This window comes from Neodiprion fabricii, chromosome 3, assembly GCF_021155785.1.
Source record: "Neodiprion fabricii isolate iyNeoFabr1 chromosome 3, iyNeoFabr1.1, whole genome shotgun sequence".
Classification (NCBI taxonomy): domain Eukaryota; kingdom Metazoa; phylum Arthropoda; class Insecta; order Hymenoptera; family Diprionidae; genus Neodiprion; species Neodiprion fabricii.
The window spans coordinates 1,692,792-1,720,581 of NC_060241.1; the positions used below are offsets into that span (position 1 = coordinate 1,692,792).

Consider the following 27,790-nt stretch of genomic DNA (forward strand, 5'->3'; position numbering starts at 1 on the left):
GAATGACCGAGGTCCTCGTTCCAGTTCACACTGCGCGCCAGCACAAATTATAACAACAACAACAAAGCGCGACATATATGAAAATTCGCGTGTGAGAAATAAATTAACGCCCGAAAAAATTATGTACGCATAGGCGTCTTCGCGTTAATTGCTAGTATTATTATCCATATGGATAAAATCCTCTGACGAACAAATTTGACCTATCGTTTATATATATATATATATATATATATATATATATATATATATATATACCTATATGTATATGTATTATACGTATAATGTGATAGCGTGTATCACATATTCGTTTATCGAGAATTTCAATATCGAGGCTCACGGTTAGCTGGCGCGAGGTAGACTGCCGGATTATTCAACGCTATCAGCTGAACCCCCCCACCCCCCACCCCCCACCCTGCCACCCGCCCACTTCTAGTCGCCAAGTCGCTATACATTCGATACATGTAACAGCGGGGGTGGGGGGGTATTATTAGTTTCAATTCGAAATACAAGTAACTAGGTATGCAAAACGTGGTTCAATTAATTTATTACATCTATTTATTTATTTATTCTTGAATTTAATAGACTTTAAACACGGTGAAATGTAAACGAACGATAAATTGATGATGAAAAATTTAACGGTCTTTCGACGTATTTATTTACACCGAGTCTATTGTTGTAACCTAAATTTTATTATTTTTATTTTGCAGTTACTCGACAACGCGTGTGTATAAACTGTCAAAGAATTGAAGAAAAATTATACGCATTAAGTAAATAATAAACGATCGTCGCAGTTTTCCGATTTATTCTTCGTCGTTCCTCGTTAGCTTTGCGTGTATGCACGTTACACGGACCGTGGAAATGAAAAATTGAGTTTTCGAATTCGGAGCTGCTTTCATTCAATGTGTTACAGAAGACGGAGAATAGCAGCGATTTCCAAAGTTTTATCGAAATCGTTCGATATTCAAGGATCGCGAAATTCAAAAATGTGCGTTGTTTCAACGATTTAATCCATTTGTAACATGAAAATTTTTTCATCAGCTTTACCGCAACAAATTTTAATAACAACGCGATAAATCGGAGCGAAAATTTTTCATTTTAAAATTGCACAAATCATTTAAAAGACACACAGATTTTTCAGTTTCACAAATTTCACTACAATGAAACCTTTGGGAATCGCTTTTATTCTGCGAATCCTGCGTAACATGTCGGACGAGGCAGTTTCAAATTCTAAAACTCGATTTTTTCTTCTTCTTCTTCTTCTCTTTTGGCAAAGTTTAACGCTCGCAATATCTGTGTTTCCTTACCCCTGATCTTCTCCCCTCATTAATTCTCATTAACGAGCTAATTGCGACGCATACGTTTACCAGGTGTTTGAATTTTATATCGTTTCGCTTAACACCAGCGGTGCACGAACACTTGCGGGTTAATTTCTAAGGTGTAACACCGTTCGCTACCTCGCGCACACACACGCGTAAGCATGCGCTGAATCCATTTACAAATAGATATATACGTATACGCGAACTTGCCGCCAAGGTATTCTATCGTAGATTATTTATGGGTTATTTTAAGCCCCCTGAGTGTGCGGCTGGTGTAATAATTAACAAAAAGCATTACCGCTTCCAATCCCTCCCCTCCCCTTTTTCCTCCTCCTTCACCCTCGCTCCCTGCTACTTGTATTGTAAAGAGGGGTTGCTGTTCGTTCGTTCCTTCGTTCCTTCGTTCCTTCGTTCGTTCCTTCGCGTTTTGCGTAAATTATTATACTTGTGGATCATCATGTACCTTTAATAACGACCCTGCAAACGGAGCAAAGATACCACCTGGTCTCCCGCCTCCATCCCTTCCATATTCACTATCACCACCCCCCCCACGATTTTACCCCAGGGTTCGCTCATTTACTAATGACTAAGTCCCCATAGATCACGAATGATATTTTTTTTCACCCTCTTCTCCCTCCCCGCGAGACAAGAAAAAACCCCGCCTCACCTGCACCCTCCTCCGGTTAATAATATCTGTTTGTGTGTTTAATATCGCATCTATTATAAGTATACGGAATGCCAACACAAACTCACCGATATTACTTTTCCTTCGCCGTTTAACCGAGCTACCAACCCCCGTGATGCGGTAAATTATGGTACCTACGGGCTTTTTCCCGGGTTCGATAATATCACCCTCTCTCTCTCTCTTTCTCTCTCTCTCTCTCTCTCTCTATTTCCAGGGTTCCGACGCTGCGCGCGGCGTGAAAGAATTTTCATACTTATATTGGAAAAAAGAAGGCGGGGGAAAAAAAAAATCACCCGAATCGGACGATTCTATTTTTCTCGATAGTCAAAAATGTCCAGTTTACACAGAAACTGATCGCGTGGACGAGCGTTGGCTCCTGGCTTATATCGTTCGATTTTATTGCCGGACATTATTGCATAAACAAAGACGCGCGAACCTGACAACGTACGTCGAAAATTTGATAAATCACTTTTACTCAACGCGGCAGTATTAATACGTGGTTTTCCTCACATCGTTCCCCGCGTCGTTTCTCAAGCTCGTTTATCCCCGCGAATCATTGCTTCGATTCAAATCTTGGCACTATTGCGCTTCGATGCCGCGTTTTGATGATACGGGAGAGAAGGACGTGACGCGACGACGAAGTTCGTAGAGCGGTATTTTAATCGAACCGTGGCACGCCTGGTTAGATCATCGCCACCGCATAAGCATAAGCAGAAGCAGAAACAGCAGCAGCAGCAGCGGCGTAAAGACTAAACAAACACATGGCGAGTGAGGCGAGAGTCGTGAGAAGAGACTCGGATGGGAGGAGGACCGTTTTCTAACCGCCTCGCGGTCAGAAATTTCCCGGTATTCGAACAATTTGAGAGATTTTGAACCGCCGAAAAGTTTTCATCCCGACGCTCTTAGCTCAGCCAGCTAGCCTGGGTACCTGCAACGATCCATTCTGTCGCAAAACCCGGCCTAGAACCCTCGGAGAGGCGAGAGGACCCACGTTTTCACAAAGGTCAAGTTTCCGTTCGGGTAGAATTCTCACCCCCGGAATCCAGCGACGTCTCAAGAATTTATCCGAGCCCTGAGAAACCGGTAGAATTTTCTCGGTATTCGACGGAAAATTTACGTACGGTGAAAATTTTTTAAATAACCACGAGTTCCGTTTCCACGTTTTATCGAGAAAAAAAATAATATATATATATATATATATATATTGAATGTATTCAACGCTGACCGGAAACGCGGCGCCGGATGCTCGGGTCCGTTATTCTTGAGGTAGATAAGAACGGGACCGAAACTCTTGTTCAAATTTGACTCTATCGGTCGAGCGATTGCGGGCTGCGGATACGTAGAATTCGAAAATTGTACTCGAAGTGCACTTTGGTAGAACGAACAACGCCGAAGGTATTTTTTCTCCGACCGTGTACACGGATTACCCGGGTGTAAAAGTATTTCGTAAAATTTTACGTCGTTTCACGCTATAGGCGAAGCTATCTTTGCCGTTTAATTGTTTCAACAAAGGTCCGTGGCGACACACTCGTACACAACACTTGCCAGATATGAGTTTGTTATCTTAGTCACACGGTTAGCTGCCTGCTGACGTCTCCAACTTTATCGAGTCAACGTTACGCGATGCAAAATATATATTGCCAGATCCGTAATAATAAATTCTCCGTAAATCGCCTGAAGCGAACTTTCGTCACCGAAGATACCCTTCCGCGACTGTTTTCACGTTTACGAAATTGTCATTTCCGATACAGCGATGTTTAAAAAATTCTATCCCAATCGATCGACTTCGGTCCGTGCAATTGCCAACAACATTTGTCAAATCGTACCCAATTGATCGTCAAGAGTGTAAGATTGATCAAAGAATCGATCGATACCACAGTTGCAAGTACGAGCGAGTAAATGGAGGATGATTGTTCATCTTCGTCAATTGAGCAGAGAAGTATCGACGTCGAGCCATTCGGGAAATCCGCGTTTTCGATCCAACGTCCGTGCTCCGAATGGTCAGGGAACGACTGACCGTGAAGCGATAAGAGACGTTGTCGCGTTAGTTGCAATAAAAGTAAGAAACGCTTCGTGTTCGCGTAGCGGGACACAATAAACAGCAACACTTGACCGACTAATAGATTTATTGCCGGACGTTTCAACGGCACGCCGGCATGACGAGGACGGTGAAACAGCTTGGCAGTTATCCCTTGACCGTTTACACTAACTCACCAATTTAGTACTCACGCTCTCTTGCCCGACGCACAAATATTTACGAACATAACGCGCAGCTGGAAAAGAAGAAGAAGAAGAAGAAGAAAGAATTCCGCGGTCAATTATTCCGCAACGTTTCTTCATCTCCTTCATTAATCACAATTTTTTTCCTCATTGCCTCCGTTAGCTCAACGTCACCCCAACGTAACCATTGAACAGACATCGTTCCACGTTTGCACAACATTTTGTAAAACGAACGCTGGAGGAGCCGCATGGGAAAATAATGTCAGGTGAAAACTTTGGAAGACTAGATTTCCGTTCTGGCATTCGAATTATTCCCGGGTCGAGGTGCCAAAAATTTGCAATTAGTCCGATTAGCCAACCGGCGGATCGTCTAACTTTGGCAATTGTTCCGGGCCGCGGTGTCCCGGGTAATAATATGTTCCCGGTGACAGGTTTACCGATCTATCTAAACGCTAAAACCAGTCCCCGTATCCAATCTATTCCCGGATTGTGGGGCACTAAGATCCGGCAGTGGTGGAATTATACACACCCGTCTGCGTGGTTCTGCTGAGTGTATTATTGAAACGGGCATTCGGAATCCACGATTGCTGGCAAGTAATCGTTACGAGAGCAGAGCGAACTCAGAGCCGGTTAATTTCAGAGTTGTTCGAGCGTTGTCAGCTGCGAAGTTGATTCTAACCAATGTTGAATGGATTATGTCGACGGGATTGAGGATCTTTCAATTTCAATACCGTGACCATTGACAGCGCACAAGTGAAAATCAGGATAAAAGGATGACGGATCGGAATCTCGTGGTCCCGGAGGAAGAGAATAACGAGTTCGACCGTTAGTCCCGGGGATCAGCAATCGCCGGGGTCCCCTTCTCAAAGACAGAAACGCGGATGAAAGACGCGCATTGGTGGGTAGGTAGGTACGCGTACCCCAAGCCTCTAGTCATCCCTGAAAACCGGTACTTTCACAGACGCACCTAAGCTCGTGCGGTTTACAATGCAGAAGTGCAAGCAGGAATTTCACACAGACGGATCTGGGGTACGGCATGGAAAAGACGCGACACCGCGTCCATAAATACCGGAGAAACGCACGTGTGTGCAACGTGCGAGCGAATGATTTTTCCGACCTATGAGGAACAAAACTGCCTGCGTCTTGTTCCGCAGACTTTTTTACTACAGAGTCTTTCAACCGTGATCAACGAAACTCCGAAGCACGTTACATTCGGTCGTTTGTATGCTTGGCTGGGTTGGATTCGACTTGTTTTCAAACACCGTAACTAGACCGTTTCATCGTCACTGTTAATTCCTCTTCTCGTTTTCCGTATAATTGGAAAAACTGGACCGAGTACCTGTACTGTGACACTTTCAAGTTATTCCCAATTCTGCGTCAAAATATTTTCAACTATCGACGTCCTCTCGACTCGCTGTATTCCATTCAATTTGCCAAATGGATGGTTGTTCGAAGGGTTTCAAGGTTGGCTTGCGGTTTGACTCGTCCAAAGTATGGACAGTTTCGAAGATTCTCACCCACCAACGTTCTACAAACGGTGTTCGATGTTCGATGTTCGATTCGACGTCGTTCCTCCACTCTGACAATTCACGCTGTCCAACTTCGCCAAATTCCAACATCACCGTTATTCACAGTGTACAACCGAGCTTTGCTTTCGGCGTTGATCGTTCTGGTTGAAAACGATGGTGTTGAACGACTTTACGAGTTGTGTATCAGCCTGTAGTCGATGGGCAGAGCCGAGTGGCTCGGGGACAAAAAGATCTTCTACTTCCACTTCTTCTTCTTCTTCTTCTTCTTCTGCTTCTTCTTCTGGTTCTCCATATCCCCGTCACATGGAGCGAGCCGTGGAACCGGGTGAAAAAAAGAGGGCGAAACGTGCATGCATGCCTCTGAATGCTCATAGACTCGGGACGGGGTCGCGGCCGGCTTTGTCGAACGTTGAGGCCGCCTCTCCTCTCCTCTCCTCTCCTCTCCTCTGCGCCTCTTTTGTCGCGAAGCAACAAAGAGCGAAGAATACATCCTATCCTTGAAATGTGGAGCACAGCTGCCGGTTATAAGCCTCGATTCCTCGGCTGATCCTCGGGCAGAGTCAGTGCGCCGTGTCTTCCCGATTGATACGAGCCCGTCCGTCTTCAGAGGCGCAGATTTTCCAACGGTGTCCGACCGGAAGTCGGTTTCATGAAATTCGGACCAAGTATGGAAGTCGGGAAGCCGTCGAAGCCGCCGAGGCTCGCACACCGCGACTACTTGATTCGACGGCTGGCATTCTAATGAGGAAATAACCGTTTAGGTGATGTTTTATCCATGCCGCTGTTGGCTCATACCCTCAGCTTCTACGCTGCATATGTGCCCGCCGCCGCAACGACCAACGACTACAATTATCGTCACATTGCGCAATAACGCGTGCGTTCGTTTTGACACGCCTTATTTTTCATTCGCAGTAAGCGCGAAATTGCGTGGGTAGCTAAATAAAATACGTCTCGTCCTCGGTCCGATTAATTTTTCATTTACTCGTCGAATTACTAATTACTAATAGTATGATAATATCAACCCGTCGCATCCGTACGTAACGTGTGTTTCAATTCGATATTTTCAACTCTCCAGTGCGGTTTATTTCCACATGACAGAAACCGCCGGAAGATTAGCCGATCGATCGCCGGCTAATTCGCTGTAGTCTGATTTTTTTTCACCGTTGCAACATTTTCGTCTCTTCTTCTTCTTCTTTTTTTTTTTTACGCTTCAAACTAGCAACGAGGAGAATTAACTCCGCTGGGAATGGGGATTATACCTGTGTCTGTGTAAAATGTATCTATATACGATCGTTCGATCCTCCTATACATGTATACTTATATATGTGTATGCATATACACGTCAATTTCATCCGACGGTACTCGACGGACCGCAGAGTTTCCGTTATGTATCGGTTTTCGAGGGTGAAGAATAAAAGAGAAAATAGAAATTAATACGGCTGAATAATCAATTTTAAATGTTCTCTTAATCAATACAGGGAATAATAATTTTTTCATTAATCCATTTCCAATATCGTCGAATAATTTTACGCGCAAAGGAAATCTTTCCGAATTACATCGATTGGTTAGGTACGTCGTGTTTCATGTTTTATACGTCGCTTGTACATTTAATCATGTAACGACGACAGGACGAACAAAATAAAAATTAAATAAAAACAAACTCAATGACGGTTGTACGCGAAGCTCGACGAGAAACCGGAAGAAGCGCCTGATGCTGTACGGGTTAAAATTTCGAGTTATTCATTTATTCATATTTTCATTATTCTTCCGTACCGTTAGGGAAAAATAATGAAAAAATTCCAGCTTTGAAGTATGCGTAACGCGTATATACACACACACACATATATATATATATACACAGAGAGGATGAGAAGCTTATCGGAATGCGTTACATCGTTCGTCGTGTCTCATCCCCATCCTCTCTCTCTACCTTTCTCTTTATCTCTCTCGCAAAATTGATTGATAAAAAAAAAAAAAAAAATCAAAATTTGATGGTATCTTTACAAAATTACAGGATCGAATTTAGGGTGTTCAATTCGATTCGATTCAATTCGATTCGACGTCGATCGGTAGAGATATTTTGTCATCAACGAAACGGTGCGCGTCTCGAGTTTTTCAAATCGACTTTATTGTTGTCTCCAAATCGTTTTTTTTCGCCGGACTTTCCCAACGGCGAGACATTGTCGTCCGACCTCGTCGCGTCACGTAAAACGTCGGAATTTCGTCGCCTTCGGCCTCTCGGAGGGCGAGGTTATAAATCTCTCTCCTCTACGGTCTAGCCGAGTTCACCGGGCTCTTAGGATCCGGGGATGAAATTAATTCCCAGATAAGATACCGCCACAATTAAACACACCGACGTCTAATTTAAATCCCATAACCCAACCGAACCACCCCCACCCCTTTACTTTCTCATTCCCTGACTGGAAATGCCGCCGTTTTAAGGAACCCTCGACTTGCTTCTGGCACCTATAAACACCTGTCAAACAAGTCGGCGACTGTCGGTGCGGTTTAATCGTCGCTATCACACGTCGCGATTCAAGTTATCGTCTACGACATCCACCGGCGTCGAGTCACAAGCTTACGTACATCAACGAATTCCTTTTGCAAATAATCCAGAAATTCCCCGGACAAATTAATTAACCCAAATGTTTGCCTAAGAATTATCTACCGGGTGAATTATCATCAAGGGGTGAGAAATTAATCTGTACAAAAACTGTGAAGTACAAACTTTGACACTATAAATTTCCATGCGCGTACCTAAGTTCAATTGTTTTTTTTTTCTTCATTATTCGCCGATAATTTGTCAATATAATTAACAAGAAGAGGAATAAAGAGGGGAAAAAAAAAATATGTCCACGTTTTTCAATGAAATTATTTACAATGATTTGTCAACTTGTCCGTCATTATTCTTATCTGGTACGTAGATTTACAAATAGGAAAAAATAAACGAATAAAAAGCTGCGTGTTCCTTTTGCGAAGAGAGGCTCGTTTTAATTGACTCCATTTGTTGATCAACCCTCCCCCCCCCCCCCCTCCTCCTCCCCTTATCTCGTATACACAGTGTAAACGAAAATCTTTTGATCATCCGCGAACTCGCGGATATTCGTAAGGAAATGAGAAGAGAGAAAAAAAAAAAAAAATGTACAAATTCACAGAGAGAAAGAAGTAGGGAACAAAAGGAACGCCACTGTAAAAACAAAACGATAGCACAGGTGGAACAAAGTAGAGCGAGAAAATAGCCAAAGAGAAAATAAAAAAAAATAAATAAATAAAAAAACAAACGATCAACAATAATAAAAAGCAAAAGAGGAAAAAAAAAAAAGTGGAAGAGAACGTCGAAGCGAAGAAGAATTAAACTTTGGCGAGATTGCGAGCCGGCCGAAAATCGTACGCGTGTGTATCCGCGGCTTATACGTACCTGTATACATACATGCATACGTACGTATATATATGTATATATAGATATATAGTATAAATACATACTATACATATGTATACAGGGGCAGAAAAACCGAAACGGCGTCAAGCCTCAGGCCGGAAAAGCACTCGGCGTCGGCGATCCGGCAGCTCGCAACTTTTGTTTTTTATTTTCCTTGGTCGTTTTTTGTTGCTTCTCTTCCTCCTTCACTCTCACTCTCTCTCTCTCTCTCTCTCTCTCTCGTATTTTCATCCCCTGGGGACGAACGGCTGCTACTTTAGCCTTATTATTTCCCCGCGCTTTGACCGACTTGCACACTCGCCTCTCGATTCCCCGTGACGGTCTGTATTTTCATTGTCACCCAAGGGGCACGCAATTCGAAATTCGAATGTAGTACAGGTTACGTGTAAAAAATCACTGCGGAATCCGCATCGATACCGTCACCCCGTCATCGAGGGGTCAGATTCTTTCTTCGTATACTTATAAACTCGTTCGTTTACAATAATCATTCGCTTACCTTGCCAATTATACCAAGGTGGCTACGCAATTTATCATTACATAATATAATTTTCTGCATTTTCATCTCCGCACAATGCTGCGCTGTAGGTCCAAGTATACGTATTATTTAAATACGCGATGCAATATTCCCTGGGACGATACGTATATACACATATATATACACGCACACGTATAATGGTGTATCGTGTACCGAGATATGAAGAATTATCGCCCACCTCTTCCTTCCATTTTTCCTCTTCCTTCCCTTCCACCCTTTTCTTTCTTCCTTTCTGCACGACGCTCTTTATCCTGCAGAATTTTCTTACAGACATCATAATAATTCCTTTGCAGGTGCCGAGAGGGGGGGCGGAGGTGGAAGGGGATGGATACAAAAGGTCCGAGGGCCGTTCTCTAGCTCTGGCCTGACACTAACCACCGTTATAGGCTTTTCTTGCAGGGGTGGGTTGCTGTATTGTATATAGAAGAAAGAGAGCAAAAGCCTCGCAAATTGGCGAACTTTCACCGCTGCAACTTTTCCCGTGTGTGTCTACCTTTTGTGTTGTATGTATTTGTCTGCTCGCGCTCGCTATTTCGCTTTTGGCTCTGTCAAATATATTTATAAGTATTAAGGAAGTATTATTATCCAATAATACACACACGTTTATATATATATATACATACATATATTATGTGGTGTAGTCCAAACGAACGTGAACGAGTTTTGACCCTGACCTCCGCCGAATTGGTCGCCGATTTACTTCCTACTTCTACTCAACCAAATATACCTTTTCTAATTTTTTCAAATCTTCTCCACCCACCGTTTAGAAGTATGTATTTTAGATCTCATCTTCCGCGATGCGAGAATTGTACGTTTGGGAAAAAGTTGCGAAGGGGAAAAAACTGTGTGTGTTCTTTTTTCGAACGGGTCGAAAATAATTTTTTCAGAATTTTTCGGAAATCGTGAGTCATCATTTTCAACGAAAAGCGCACAGAAATTGATTTTTCTCGAAAAATACGACACTTTTTGTAAATATTCTCCAACTGAAGAGAAAACTTTTTTACATCTGACACAAGAAAAAAAAAAAAATATCAAACCTCGTTCTCGAACGATTAATTTCATTCGGTGAGTTCGAGAGGAAAAGAAGAAACTGAAAGCAACGTTCAAACTTCATTCTCCCGAAACTTTTGCTTCACTCAGATTATCACCTCGGACAAGTTTATCGAACATCGCCTCTGCGCATACCGATACAATCACTAATTTACATAAATGGTAAGCTAAAGTCGCTTTCCGTGTTCAATTTTTGAGCAAAGCTTTTAGGTTGGAGTAAAGTGATAAGGGAATGAAAAAAAAAAAAAATTAAATAAAAAAAACAAATGCAAGGCTAAACAGAAACTTGACAAAAGTTAAAAAGGAAGAAACGAAATAAAATATGTGAAAATTAGGTTCAAAGTGCGGCGGTGGTTTAACGGTCAGAAGAGATAGTGACCGCCATGTGAATACGTCACGTGTACAATGTACGTACATGTCCGTTAGGATGAACCGTATTCAGGGTGTTGACGAATTTTTTGTCGCCCTACCCCCGAAATCAACTTTGAATAATTCAAATAAAATTGGCTAATTTTTATATAGTCTGCATTGCGATCAAAGTCTCTTACGGAAATTATATCGAGAAATCTTGTTTTTTTTTCTGCATATATTTTATTTCGGAAAAATTCGTCCACACCCTAAATAAGGATCAGCTTAATCACACGTGTCCATGTATATTCCAAAATTATGTAAGAGATGCATTTGCGGGTAGAAAGGTCGAAAATTGCCGTTTGTTTACGGAGACATGAAAAATCGACACGCGGGTTTTCACGTGTATAAATATTATGTGTCACACGAGTTAAAGCTGGAATTCGCTTATCTCTCGAACGAGCGACTTGCACTTGCATTATACGCGACACGTACCGCTGTGCGATACATCGATATTCGCGTTGCTGTTTGAAATGCCACTGTGTGGACATCGCACGATCCCGCATGCCGCATTTTCCTACAGTAGGATGAATTTCTCTATTCCACCATTCTCAATGATCTGCTCTCTTCACTTCACTTCACTTCACTTCACTTCACCTCACCTCACTTCTCTTCTCATCTCTTTTATATCGGATAAAACGCCAGCAATGTGCGTTCGTATTAAGGATTTTCTTCTATCGACCCCTATGCCGATCCCCCGTAAAGAAGAGTAAGTATACCAATAGAAAAATTGAAGATAAAACGAGGAAGAAGATGAAACACGCATATCTTCATCCCGTTCCCTTGCATCGCCTAACAATGAGCCCGCACTCTGTGACATAAAACGAACGTTGACAATCAACGCTGTACGTGCATAGCGCGTTGTATTATCATATCCTCCAGAAGCCTACGATGGACAAAACAAATTTATTAACATACGTCGTAATCGTAGATAAATGTATACCGTATAATATACCCATATATGTATAAAACAGTTTGTGTCGCGTTGTTGTCGACAGACGAAAGATATTCTTCCCTCTCACGTGTATAACCTATGACGTCGATTGTCCTCCTGCATTGTGCGTCAAATCCTCCTCCTCCCCCCCCCTCCCCCTCCCCCCCATCATCCGGCGGTTCAAGGGATAGAAAATAAGATTGCTTTTCACGCTCCGACAAACGGCTCGACTCGGCTCGGCAACTCCTATGCACTTGTATGATTCTTATCGTTCCACGTGGATCCATTCGCGGAGCATCGAAACGTCTCTTACGTGTAATCTCTTCTTCGTTTCACCTTCTCCGTGCAGCGAGAGAATAAAAAGAAGAGAGAAAAAAAAAAAAAAAAAAGGTAGAGGGAGAAAAGGAAAGGTGAGAGATAGCCTGTGACAAAAATCGTTTCATTTCCGGTTCTCTGTTGTAATATAGGGCTCGTCTCACCACCGCGCTTCATCTTTTGTTCATCCATTTGCCTCCCCCCCCTCCCCCCCCCCCCCGCCGTTACCTTTCCCTCAACATTTCTCCCTTGGATATCTTTGCCACTATCCTACTGTGAAGCATCGTTCGAAATTCTCCCGCATGAATGAACAACGGGGTTTAAGGTACCCCGGAGATTTTAAATAACAGATTCTTCTCCGCCCCACCCTCGTTTAACAAAAAGCAAACATCAACGAAGAAGCAGAAGAAGAAGAAGAAGAAGAAGAAGAAGAAGAGGAAGAAGAAGCGAATCGAATATAATACGTACATTTTTTTTTTTTTTCTTCTTCCACTTTCGTCAAAATTCACGTTCAATAAAATGCCAAGGAGAAGTAATTTTTCTTCCGTTTGAAAATATACACGTATATTCGTGTACCGCGCGACGCCAACTTCTCTCAACGTCAGTCGACTTATGATATGTTATACGTATCTACCGGCGTGTCTCAAGTGTCGGGAGTCAAGCTAAGTCACCGTTAATTAGGTACACACAGGTGTAGCTTCAACACAAATGGCCCATATTTCGTCAACGTCAGGTTGGGTTAGGCTTAAAAATTGGGTATAAATGTGACGCGCGTTACGTGTATACGATATACAAATGCACGCGTGTACGTCGATGCCCTCCCCCCCTTCCCCTATAAAATTCACCCAACTTTACAGAGGCTGATTATAGAAGGGAAAAAAAAAAAACACAAAACACAAACTTACTCTGTCTCGACGATCGTAATCCAAGTAACTCTACGTACCCCGGTGATGAAACAATTATCTTCTGTGCTTATGCACGAGGAGTTATAATCAGCCGATCTAAAGTTCAATGAATTTCATCAGAGTTCATCGATCCTTCGTACGTAAATTGGCGAAACGCGTTCCGCAGCTCTTTAACATCCGGGTAAAAAAATTACCCACGTGGCGATGTTGCTGACTCTATATTCACCAAAGGTTTAGTCGTGTGTGTGTGTGTGTGTGTGTGTTTATACACATATCGCACGTACGCGTGGTCAAGTATTGTATACGCACATTCACCCTTCGCGATCGTATGTCTCTGGTATCCCTCTCTGCAGAGGCTAACGAGAGAAGCCTTACAGACGTATGAAACATTGATTTTAAATGAATATCCTCCTCGCGAAGGCGCGAAGACCGGCTTGAGAAGTTGGAGCTGGTTTAAAAAAAAAAAAACAACAAAACAATGTAAAAAAAAAAAAATAAAAAAAATACCATCAAAAAAAGGTCGAAATTTTGATTTTGTTTTTTGGTTTCCTTTTTCGATACCATCGCTCGAACGCGGTACAACGAGTAGTTGCACGAATAGCGCGGGGATGCGAAACTTTAAAAAAAAAAAAAAGAAACAGAATGTCCACGACATCTCCCACGTAAGACGCTTGGATAATAAACAGTAGCGTGAAATTGATCATTTTAACGATATGAGGAAATTAATCTCTCCATCTCTCTCTCTCTCTCTCTCTCTCTCTCTTTCTCTCGGGGAATGCGAGGCGGGTGGCGAGGGTTTGGGATTCGGTGAGGGGTTGGCATAGATTATGAGACGGGTGACATTCTCTGACATTTTAGTAATGTCGAGGAGCCGGTTCGCTTCCTCCCTCAGCAACTCCGCCTCATCGTTCGTCGGTATCTATCCTGCCCGAGGGGAAAAAGCACGAGGCGAGTGGTAGTTTCAACCCTACTCTCCGACTGCTAAGGGCACCAACGTACACACACATGCATAATTACGTACGTACGCGAGTATGATACAGAGATAAATGTGTAATAGACGGTTGTAGAATGACACCTAGTAAAATTGTGCGTTCCATACGCACTTTGGACATACATTGCGTCTACGTATTTAGCACACCCTGTGCATTCTCTCGAATGGTAATGTTTTTTTTTTTTTTTTTTTTTTTTTTTTCACCAAAAACCCTGACGTGTCCGTCTTTTCCAATAGTTTCGACTAAAATCTGCTCTTCTTCTCCCCGCGCATGTAGCAATGATAATGTAGTAATTGTATAACGAAGAGCGATTAATAATGGTGTGTATATTTTTTAAATTTTCAATATATATGTTTACATAATATCTTGGGTGTACGGTAGAACGACAAAATATTGTGTGCATAGGGAGCATCCCGATCCGTCGTCGCAATATTTGAAATTCCGGTCAGCATTTTGGTAAAATACGTATATAATATACACAGACGCATATACATATGTGTGTGTGTGTGTATATATATATATGTATATAATATTTCCGCTTGGTCGTCAGAACGGTAACGACCGAAATAAATAATAAAATACGGTCCAGCACCTAGATGCGGTACGTGCTCCGACATAATTTCACGCGTTTCGTTGTCCCTTCGCCTGCTAAATTCAGTCTCGTTTCATCCCCGAACGTCAAAAGCTACCTTACAAGGTACTCTATGCTGCAACATGCCCGGCTATAATAGACCCAATAGAAGATTAACGTATAAATAATTCTTTACGGCGAGGTCTATTTTTATCTTTTTTTTTCCAATCAACGTAATTTACCACGTACAAGTTTTATTTTTATTTTAATATTTTCGCTATCGTCAGAGTCTGGTTCGACGTTGACTTTGCGCGAAACGTCAACCAGATTTCAACGATCGAATAACATTTTGCATCATACGTACAGGAATTCTGTGCATAGGTGATGGATAAATTTTTGATTCGCCGTATTGAGAACCGCTGCTAGAGTAATTGTTCGACGTATCTGCGGCGATATATAATAAATATGTATTATATAGGGTATAAGTATAGTAACGACGAGGTGCCGCGCTATGCATCGTATAAACACCCACACGTTGATACGACTTCCTAATATTTGTACAGTTTGATTGGAGTCTGTCCCACGGACGGTGATCGCATCCCGTATATTTATGTTTAATTCACGCACATTAGCGCCGATGTTTCACATTTGTTTCGTTGGTAATAGCGATAACGGTGTCCCTATATTACCGCAGAGAACAGACCATACCTAAATTTTTTTCTCATCCAAAAAAATCATTCGACAATCGTTGTGCGTTATTGTTATTTTTTTTTTTTTTTTGATAAATTTGTCGTTGAATTTAAACGAATCGAATGGCATGAATATTTCAAAAATTGAATAATAATAAATAAAAAAAATAAATATCTTAGCCTACGTGGAAATCGGATTTTTCATTCTCTCGACTCTCGGCTCTCGCTCTAGCGTCTCGAGGAAATAAAACATCGTGCAGCGACGTGAGGATAAATCGAATCGTTTCGAGGAATCCGTTGAAGAGATAAGCGAGGAAGAGTCGATCGAGAATAAACGGTAACCGTTATACATATGCGAAATGTTTTGAAGCGGAAATAAATTCGCGTCGAGGATTGCGGTTTTTAGGCGAAACGCGGGGAAAAGGTTTCGAATCTATCGGCACAGCCACCTTACGTCGCGTGCGAGGATCCAAGCCCGCAGCTTTCTTACGGGGAGCTTAAGTTCTCCACGCCCGCGCTGCTGAAAAGGAACGAAACGAAACGGAACGGAACGGAACGGAGCGAGACGCGAGAAACGTGGCTCGCTTCTTTATCGACGGAGCGTCAAGACGTCGCTCGCGTCACTCCGTCGGATGAGAACACGGCTTATGAGAGGGAGGGAGGCGATACGAGTATGCGGTAATTCTCATGGCTACATACGCTTCGAGATACAGGGTGCAGGAAAGGGCGCAGTGGCGTCGAAATAGAATATTTTCATTGCGTAGAATTTTGTCTAAAAATTTCCCCTAGTTATAGCAATTTATGAACCGTGATGCGAGAATTGCGAAACGATCGAAAGCGCTTTCGTTGACTCGGAAAAAAAAAAAAAAACTTCCTCAAGGGTTGCAAATTTTTGTTTCGTGAACTTTTACATCGTGATAATGTTTTTTCATGACGTAGAAGCGATAGAATTAGATTTGAAAAAAAAAAAAAACAAATTCGCGTAATTGAAGAAAATAATGACGACAAAATATCTACAAACATGATGTCTGCCTGGTAGTCAAATTTTTCCGAGGAGTTACGCCAGTGAGCTAGGGACGAAGCTTATGCCTGGCGTGGGAGAATCTTCGTGATAAATGTACCCGTATATAATATACATATATGTATGCTATCTCTAAACCGTTTCTGACTCCCGTTTGTCATCCCCTTTTTCTCCTCATTTTTTTTCTTTTTTTTTTTTGTTTTTTTTTATTTCTTTCTCTTTATTTTTTGTCACATCGTGTAATCCGGCAACATAAAACGATATAAAAAAATGCGACAAAAGAATACGTCCGAGGTGACGGACAAAATGGCAAGTTCGCGTAAAACCTTTCGTTTGAAATCGAACGATTTCTCGAAAATTGGCCTTAATTCTGTCGACTTCCGAGGTCTTCTCGAAAAGTAGAAATTTGAATTCATTTTTAATCTCTTATGCCGACGACGTATCGACAATGCATACGAGGCTTGTAAATTACTTCGGGCGTTTTCCGTGAACCTCGTCGCTAAAGAACCCGCGTACAGAAACTGAACAATTTTCAACGTGTGACAAAACACGGCAATAAAAAAAAACACAAGCCTCTGTAAGCCCGTGTAATCTTTCGGCATTTGGCGATGAGTTTCACGGAAAACTCTCGGTAAACAGTAACGAGACCGAGGGAATTAGACCGAAGCGAGTTTGGCAGTACCGGAAATGTGTCTGGAATGAAACCCCGGGTTTCGCTCGTCGCCGCCGAGATTGCGTGTGTGTATCGTCGAAGCACCGCGAGGATGCGATCATGCCCGACATTCTCAGCAACAACAACCGTCCGCAAAGAGGGTCGCGAGTCCCGCTGTTTGAACAGGCGAGAATGCCGCAGGGTTTGTACACGAGGCAAACACGTACGTGCGTAAATATTATATACGTAACAGGATATCTACACGCGTATTCGGCGGTACCTGATGATCCGTGTACACTCCGAGACGGTGATTCTGTCACGGTTGATTTTTTTCGACGATCCGGTTCCGTCGGTAATGCAGATTCAGTTTACAGCGCCACCGCCGGCCGGCCGTGAAATCAGGCTCAATCGTTGTAAGCACAACGTAACCCGTGACCGTCGAATCTGGTACTTGACCGTAATCGTAACCGCTTCCGTAATCGTTTCGTGTTTCTCTAAAAATTCTAGGCTCGTCTACGATCTCTGTACGGTGTAAACCTGTAGAAACACGACGGTTCGAAGTTAAAATTTGGCAAGACTCTACTGAAACCGATTCTGCGAAAGCGTTACCGATATTCTTAGTTCCTTATCCTCCAACTTTGCAAAGACATTGTAAACCGTTCTTGACCTAAGAATACGAAATTCGACGATCATAGGTTACGTTATATTACGAAGATTGAGTCTGTTTGACGGTCGGCCGACGGTGGCGCTGCAGGCTGAATCTGCATTACCAACGTAAGGTAAGTGTACAAGTTATTAACCCTCTCCCAAACATTGATCTTTCTCGGTTCTATCTGTACGATCCTTAGTGCTAAGATCACCAAAAAACAAATTCCGAGTGTCTAACCCTCTAGGAATTTGTCTTAGTCATCGAGAAATTCACAATCCGTGCGCGTCGTCAATTTGTAATTTTGGAGAACAAAAGGGTCGATAATTGTTGTGTATAAACGTGTCAATAACTGGTACACTTACCTTAACCGACAAGAATAAAAAAAATTAGGCGTCTCGCAATCGGTATCACTGCGACTAAGTGTACGCAACAACCTTCGCGTATCGTTACTACGATCGCCTATTATAAATACGCGCAGGTAGTCGTGTATAATTTTCGCGCATGTCGAATCCGCGTCGCGACTTCTCTGCACGTGTGAGATTGCGTGGCATCGATCTTCGCAACCCCGTCGTTACGGCTTATCCCCGGATGGGAATTCCGCACCGCGAATCCCGAGGCCTTCGGGGGCCACCGCAGGATTTCATAGACTGTCGGCCGATCGAGCTGAGCGATGCACCTGCGCCGCTAAAGAGACGAGTAGTTGATTCATTTTCTTACGGCTCGAATCCCCTGAGTACGAACTGTGCTCGGAAATATATAATAATAATAACAATGATAATAATAATAATAATAATCGATTTTTGTCAATTTTTTTAAATTTTGGATATTCAGCAACACACAATGACATTGAAGAGAATTGATATCGGTTGACGATGAGTTTAAAGACACATACAGGTTGATGAATTGGTACTATTTTATTTTTGTTCTTGTAGATTTGAAAGAATTTCATTTGTTGCAGCAAATAATATGTAATCAGAATAACAATTCGGATTATTTGTCGTTAGTGAAACTGCATCAATTCGAATCAAGAAAACGTGTTTTCCGCCCTGTTCTCTAAATTCAACAGTTTTTGCAGTGGTTCAAAGCGTATTCCAGACACTTGACATTGGTTGAAGCCAACAATTTTCATCGAGATCCAGAACTGTTGAATTTTGATATGTTTTTTTTTTAACCGTACAAGCTATAAAAATTAACAATACGAACACAATTACTTCGTTGCAAAGCATTTGACTGACAGAAATTTCGTTTATAAGGTTCGACGAAACACCGCTACAAGAAATCCAAATTATTTCTCATTATACCGATATCAAATCCAAATGATGACAAAAAAATGTCCCAACTTCCGCAGGTTGAACGCTGCTTTATCCGATAAATGTCTCGTTAGATTTGACAGGAAAATATTTCGACTAGAGTGGGAGAAAAAAAAAAACGATCTCGTACAGTAACGCGGAGGGTGAAAACGGAGCGTCTGAATCAATCGCAGGTTACGAGGGTTTATATATAACGAACCTAACCTAACCCAACGCGGACCAGCCTAAACCATAAGCCTGCGAATGATCAGGTTGAGATTATTATACGCGCAGCCTATAATAACGGTATCAATGCCGATCGAAGGGTGGCGCTGAGGTGATCGAGGGGTAAAGACGTCGCAACTTCGCAAGGGCGGGATATAAGATCGATGCACGGAGAGGAAGTGGGAATTCTTAGATTGAGCCAACTCCGAGGAAATTCTCACCCTCTCTCCGATTGTTACCTTGTCTTAGTTTTCTCGCTGCCTCAGCGAAAAACCCTCGGTAATCCTCGAGAGCATGAGGCCAAATTAAACCGAACCCGTGGCAAATTTTTTTTTCTTTTTTTGTTTTTTTTTCCAACCACCTCGCGGTTAACCCATAATAAATCGAACGATTTTTACAACCACTGAATTCCCCCTGAATCGTACAATTGCTGCAAATTTTTCCGATTAAAAAATGATACGAGAATACATGATACTACACCGATGTTCTTGTCGTTAATGGAATCAAGGTGTATTAAATTTCAATCTATTAAAATTTTCTTCAACCCTCACGTATTACGGGGGAATCTTTTTACTCGGATGTAAGTTCTGATTAACCGTCTCGAAACTCGAGGGACAAAAATTGTCCCCGAAAGGCGGCAGCGCATTATTTATACAGATATATACCATATACTCGTATATATATATATGTATAGATACAGGTATACAAGTAGACGTAAGATAAGAGAGCTTATTTCCAAATTGTAACAAATGATCTCCTGCCAGGTTGTATCAAGTCTCTCTCCATTTATCCATTTATTCATCCATCCGTAACTCGTAGTTGTCAGATATACGGTACTTTATCCCTCGCGTCATCCTGACTGAATCTACCCGAGCAAAACCAAACGTCGAGACCTCTGTTTTATTTCTTAAAAATTCAAGATTGCCTCCTCCTCTCAAAATTCACGATACTCGAAGCCTCGGTTGGCAAGTCTCATTGCACAAATTATAATACACGGCTGAGAGAGTTCCGGTCAGTGAAACGATGCACCCTAAAAAGTCGGACAAAATTGGTCGGTCGATTTGAAACGAAGCATCGATATCTCAGCTTTTGCAACTGATTCCGGTTTATTTAATTTTTATTCACTCTGTTCCTAAAATATCTTCGATACTTGAGCATCGCTAATGCAAAAATCGCGAATACGAATATTAAAAAAAAAAAAAAAAGTTTTGTCTCACTCAACAACAATGCCAGAAAATGTATTGCCGTAATTGAATTTCTACTTACTACAGAAATAAATACCCTTGCGTTGTCCTGGCATGAAAATAAAAAAAAAAATAAAAATTTCATTCCTTTCGCTGGCCACCGCAGGCGGAACACATCTTATACGAGTAACGTTTTTTTTTCCGTCGGCGACGCTTGCGAGCGTAAGTGAAGAGAGTGAAAATAAGCGATATTTCACTCGGTCGGTAAAGACTGACTATAGCTATCGTCCTCTTAATCTTCGTCCCTGGCAAACCGGGTTTATTATTTACCCCGAAGGATGACGACGCTCGGCGCGAACCGTCGTCGTATATAAATTGGTAAAAGAGAGTGTTTATTTTTCCAACCCCGTGGATGGCGGCCTCGCCTCCTCAGTCATCCCTCACCCGATTTTTCCCTCCCACGTGGGGTCGAGCTGTACCCCCGGTTTGGGTTTCGTAGGATCATTATACAGGCAGGCGGAAAAATCCCGAACCCCTGGGATACCAGCTCCGTTTAGTTTTGCCATTTTATGTATTATATCTAGGTATATATATATATATATTATATACGAAGAACCGTTTTCCGCCACCCGGGCATGCAGACGACGCGACGCGTCGCGACGCCTCCTTTGCACCGCCGAAACGCCTCGGGCCGTCGACTGCCTCGCTAACGACGGCATTGTCAGCTCCTATCCATTGTGCATATTCTAGTCCTCCGATGAGGAGGCGGAGAGCGAGAAAAAGCGAGCGAGAGAGAGAGAGAAAGCGCAGGGATCCCACTTCGCGCTTTTGCGAATAAAAAAAAAAATTCCGATGTATATATATATATATATCTCTTCTGCACATGAATCCATGACTTATACGTACTGATATCTAAACATATATACATACACGTACATGTATAGGCGTCAATGTGTGCACACGAATGAATAATTGCGAGCCTCGAGCTATACGGAATTTATTATTATACGCGAACGAGTGTAATTGCACGTTATTGTATCTGATATTATATATCACGACGTCATATATAAACGTATAAAAGTTTCTAATTGAATCAATTAATTTGCGTTGATAATCATATCTGAAATTAATTTTAGCATCTTTTTGTTTTTCTAAATTCACGATTGCGGATCAATCGATTCGAGGTTTTTATTTATTATTTGTCCTTTATTTTTTATTTTTTTTGTCTCTTCGTTACTCACAAAGATCGCGACGCTTCACCTAACGTACGATCTACTTACGATGTATCTACAGAATTTCAATTAACACACAACGATAATCATTACAATTTTCATTTATCGTTGCAAGCATTATTCGACTGATAATTGGCTGCCCACGTACCGAAGAGTTCAGGCTAGAGATGAAACGGAGATAAAGACCGTCGGTTAAAATTGACGAATCCGAAAAACAGGAACAAAAAAAAAAAAATATAGAAAATAAATACCCACAACGTACACTCGACGCGTAAAAGTTAGTGAAAATCAAATATTCAGATTTGAGTTTGTTTATGTTGTAAAAAAAAAACTTTTCCTCTTACTCGTGGTTCAATCTTCTTCACGATAACAAGCAAGAAAGTGAGGAAGAGGAAGCGAGTTGGATTAGATTTAATTCCCAGATCGTGGCGAATCACGAATTTCACGCGCATTTCGGTTTAAACGCGGTGACACGCGATCTCTTCGTTTAGCTTATACCGACTCCACGCCTCACAGAGGTTCAGATTGCCGGAGGCAATTTGACAAGAAACATATTTCTGCGAACGTGAGGAAAAAGATCTTGTGTCATATTGTTCCAGACAATTCTCGTCGCTTTGTAAAAAAGTTATTTCCTGAATCACGCGATAATTAATTAACATTTCCATAAACCGTACGCGTTTTGCATTAATATTCCATACTGTTTTTCATTCTTCACAAACATTTTTCAACAAACATTTACACGTATCACCTGTTGATGTTAAAAATAATTCCGTATAAAACGAACAAGAAAAAAATAATACGTAGAATCGGTATAATCGTAAGTAGAACAGAAACCTGTCGATTTGAATAATAATTTTTCTTAGGGCCCGATTTTTTTAACCTGTGGCAAAAAAAAAAAAAAAAAATTCACCCAGCAATTTTGCCGTGCAGCGAAAGCTCCGAGAGAAATTCTAAACTCCCCTCCAGATCTTTTATCGTGCAAAGAAAAAAAGTAAATCTTTTCTTCGCTGTAAATTTGATTGTAAATTTTCAATTGCTGCACCGAATTTGTAAATTTACAACCAGGCTATATTCACAATGTATAAATAAATGCACGACGTTGCCGAGAAATTTGATCGTCATTTTATCGGCCTGCAATACCTCCCGGCATTCAACGATCCTTTCTACCTATAGGCAGGTTAACAACACATGTTCGATATCGGGGCGACCGACCCTGCATGCCATATGCGAACCAAAACCAGCTCTGGACCCTCGGAAAACTCGGAACTGGTTGGGCTACCGAAAAGCCTTTTTTCCGAACTTGCCAAATATCTGTTTTAATTTCGATTCTCTTCCCTCTTTCTCTTTCGCTGCTCTCTTCCATTTTTTTCTTCCATCCATTCACCTTCGACTGTTTAAATTTTTATCTAACGAGGTAAAAGGCTTCGCGATTTGTCGATGTTTTACGACAATTATTGTCTGTGATTTCGGTCTCTTTTTAAGCTCCTCACAATCGTACAAGCTTATTTATACCACGCTTATATTAAAGACGCGAATTTTTACAAAAGCAAGAAATTTCCGTGTATGTCTGTTACAAAAAAAAAAAAAAAAAAAACAAAATCGTTCCCACAATGCAGGATAAACAATGTCTTCTTGGGATCGCAACGATTTTCGAAAAGAATATAACTCGCGAAACGTGAATCTGGACCATCTGCGATCGATAAAGATTTTCTACTATGCAAAGTCGTGTTCGAAATGAAATCCCTCTCAGCTCAGGGTATATATACTACATAGATATATATATATATATATGGTAGAAAGGAATATTCGCGCGCGGATTATCGTCTATACACGTCGGTTTGAAGTAACCCCCGTCTAACCGTCTGGCTTCTGAGAGAGCCGTTGCACCCCTTTGTTCGCACGAAGATATTACGCAGGGTGTAGAGTCCAAAGTTAATGGCGAGGTAAATTTGCCAAATCAAGGAAAAAACGGAGAGATCGCGAGAGAAAGAGATCGCGAGAGAAAGAGAAAGAGATAGACAGAGAGAGAGAGAAAGAGAGAGAGACAGAGAGACAGGGAGCGAGTAAGAAGAACAAAAAAAAATAAAAAAATCTGTTACGAAATATCTAATGACGCAAAAAATGAAACTTGGAACGAGTGTACAAAGGAAAAAGAAGAATTATTAACCGCCCCTCGTGTATGAAAATACAAATTAAGTAGCTGACTCACGTTTTACGCATCCTGGAACACCGACGAGGATGATGACCAAGCAGAACTGGATCAAGCATGATGATCACACAAGGGTAGGGGGGGGGGGGTGGGAGGGGGGCCGAAAGAAACTGCACGTTGATGATTTTCCTTTTTTTTCTTTTTTTGTTTTTTTTTTTTAACCCCAGATTCCGTCCTTCGTACAAGCGGTATAATTACGTTGCCGTTGTTGTTGTTTAGTATGAATCGAATCGTTGATTCTTCGATTCGTTCGTAATAACGAACGAAACAGAAATGAAAGCGTGCAAGCAAAGGAGCGAACGAACGAACGAACGAACGAATGAAAATGAAAAGAGAAACGCAGCCCAGTGACCGTCGTCGACTGGCGACGGGTGTCAGGGTGAAAATGTCTCAAATCGACGTCACAATACGCTCCTCTCCAACGTACTGAGGTCTCCCCCCCACGTCCTAGCCTTATATAACACCCCCTCCCCTAACTTCCCCTCGTTCCCCTGCGGCGACCCCCTCATCCCCACCCCTTCGTCATCCCGGAATGGTAGGGGATGATGGCTCGGAGGCCGTGGTCCATGCACGCCGCCCTTCCGAAACTCGCTACTTTTCCAGATTCCTCGCCCGCCGTCGTCCACGTTCGTCTTTCGCCACCTTCGCACGCGTTTGGATCGGTCAGACTGTAAGGAACACAATCGCGTCGCGTAATACACGAAACACTGTTTCTACAGGGTGAATCGGAATTGGAATTAAAATTCGTATCAGCCGATATTTCACCGCCTATATTGTACGGTACACAGAGATATAATCGATCATAGTTTCAAAATAACGCTGCGACGGTGAAAATTTTCCGATCGGCTATGCGAGGTGGAGGAAAAAGGAGAAAGAAAACAAAAAAAAAAAAACAAAAACGAACGGTATTCGTTGCGCGAATGACCCTAATGAAAATGTTCACGTGTTGAATAACAAAATGTTTCTGAAGAATTCTGCTTGTAATTTATTCCGTCATTTGTTTTGAAAAATTCGATTAAATTTTTCACGCAATCGCGTAATAAATTACGAATGCACAAATTATCAGATATACTGGATTAAAAATTCGTATTGTTCGGCATATAGTTGATTACAGCATTTTTCATTCGGTATATCTGATGATTCGTACTTTCGTAATTTACTGTCCGAATTTTCATGTATAGGTACATATATGTTATCGAATTTTCCAAAATAAATTATATAATGAATTACACACTGAATTCCTTCAAAATGTTATATGATCTTACACAACTTTATAAATATACCTTGACATATATGGGGCATTTTACGTCAAATTTGCAACCCATACACCTCGGACTCCTCGATTTTGAAAATTTTTTAGTATGATGTTGCAGCTGACACGATAGGGTCTCGGAATTTTTATCAGATTTTTTTTTAGCCACCAGTGAAGTTTACAAAACTTTGAAAACCAATTCCGAAAACGGCGTTTTTAAAAATGCGAATAAAATTCATACTGATTTTATGATTCTAGATACGATTTTCAAGCATGACACGATAATGGGATCTCGATACTTACGATAATGTTTTCGCAACTTTTTAGTCTTTTCATCTCGGAATTCGGATTTTTTCTTTTTCTCTTTTCCCCGATCTAAATAAATCACGGAATCATGAAAAATAATGTGATTCCGCAATCTATGCGGCCATTATCACCTCATACTTGAAAATAATATTTCAAATCATAAAATCCGTGTGAATTGTATCACATTTGAAAAAAAATGGCGTTTACGAAATTGGTTCTTGGATCTTTTTTAAATTTCACCGCGGTGGTTGAAAAAAAAAAGTCCGAAAAAAAAATTATCAAAATCCAAGGGGGATGAGGTCATGTACCTCACCCCCCTTAGTTGCAAATTTCACGTGGAATGCCCCGTAATAATATATATATATACAAGTAGGTTGTTTCCCTGTTCAACATTGCTACGGGAGATAGCGAAAGGTATAATACCGGACACCGTTATTGCTCCGTGGTATCAGATCCGCATTTCCTGTTGCAGGTTGCCGCCGACGAGGGGAAAGAATTAGAGGCAACGTGGACGCCTAATGACCGCAAAAAGATACACAGAGGTGATGCGAGGCGAGCGGCTCGCGCAAGCCCGACGAATCCGATCGAGAGAGAATACTCGGAACGAAAAATCGGCTCTCTTTCTTGTTGCGTGTCGTATACACAGATCTGTGAACGTATCAACGCCTGTCGTCGTTGCATTCTTTTCCCGCGTAACGACGAACGGAGTGACGCAATCGAAGGAAAAAAAAACGAGCGTTGACGTATTTTTTTTTCGCGATCCTTCAGCGAGATTCGAACACCCGGCTGCAAGTCGTGTGAAAATGAAATGGAAAAAGCTGCATGCACCGAGTCAGCTCTCGCAAAATTACTCGCTCGGCTAATCTTCTTGCCCGTCCTCTCTTCTCGAGTTATACCCACGTTTTCATGTTCTTCCAACGACTTCCTCTAACTCTTTTCCTCTGTTTCCGGTATTATTCGTTTTAAATTTGAGTAATCACTTTTAACAAATTTAATACGATTTTATAAAAAAAAATAAGTAAAATGAATAAATAAACTGAAATGGATGCACCCGTACGGATATCTGAATTTTCCCCGAAAATTTCACGAATATAACCGACAGCCGCATATTTGCGCGAATATTATCGTGAAATTCCGACGTTCCCGCGAGAATGCATCGAAATTCGAAACTGAAAGAGATGAACCGGGCGAGTTTGGACGTTTTACTCCGACGCGGGATAAAAACCGTGAGCAATGGAGAAAATAGTGAAAAAACAAAAAAAAAAAAAGAAGAAGAAGAAGAAGAAAACAAAAGTAAACAAACAAAAACGGGGAGACGAAAAATTACAAAATATTCCTTCACCATTACGTACCGAGTAAATAAATAATTAGCACTGTGTTTGTAACACATATGCATACGTATATATATATATATACACACAGCGGTTGCAACGACGAGTTTTAGGGTGGAAAAGGGTAAAGGTGAAAGTTTGGGCTTAGAGCAGGCATGAATAGTACGAGTTGGTAGAACAGGACCAGTCATAACCGTATCGTACATGTCACGTGCATAAATATCATTATCTCCAACAGGGCGAGTAACTCGATTTCGTTGAAGTAGGCGGGACGGCCGTGGTCGGTAAGGCAGATCCCGGCATTCCCGCAAACCCCGAACTGCAGGGGTTTTGATTTATTTTCTCTACATTAGGTTAAGTACCCGTTGTTTGACGGTTCTGTGTGTGTTTCGCCGTCCAGACGAAATAACCCAAAGCACCCTGCATCACGGGGTTTCTCCAAGGTGTTCGGGCCTTCGTCTCCCTGGCTGCGTACGCCACGCGGAGAAAACTAAGTAAATTAGCTATACAGGCTTAACTCGATTTTCCCACCCCATCGACTGTCTCTCCGACTCCGTGTGTGCGTGTGTTTGTGTTTGTGCGTTGTTTGCGTGCAAGGCGACGCAACGCCCTGCACGACGACGTCCGGCGTCGCCAAACCCTATGGACCATTCTTTTCGCGTCACCCGTGGATCTCCGCCCAGCCGCTCGGTCGGTAAATGAAACGAAGTCCACGCGAGGCACGATTTTTTCATATAAATCGGAAGAATCGCGAATCTACGGTCACAGATTTGACGCGGTTCGGAACCTTTTTGTTTCAGGATACGCTCGGAAGGAGTCGATTGAGCACAGAAATTGGACAAAGCATCGAAA

At 41.9% G+C, this 27,790-nt stretch overlaps 1 long non-coding RNA gene across 2 annotated transcripts in view; it reads right to left on the reverse strand.

The window, feature by feature from the left end:
• LOC124177813 overlaps window positions 1-24,456 on the reverse strand; it is a 41,826-nt gene extending 17,370 nt beyond the window's left edge. Inside the window, exon 1 of one of the 2 annotated variants that reach the window (XR_006869667.1) lies at window positions 24,050-24,456. This is a non-coding gene — a long non-coding RNA (uncharacterized LOC124177813). Of the gene's footprint in view, window positions 1-255; window positions 272-24,049 lie in introns of those variants that run through there. The other variant, XR_006869668.1, reaches the window with a different exon arrangement.
• Window positions 24,457-27,790: the final 3,334 nt, after the last annotated feature.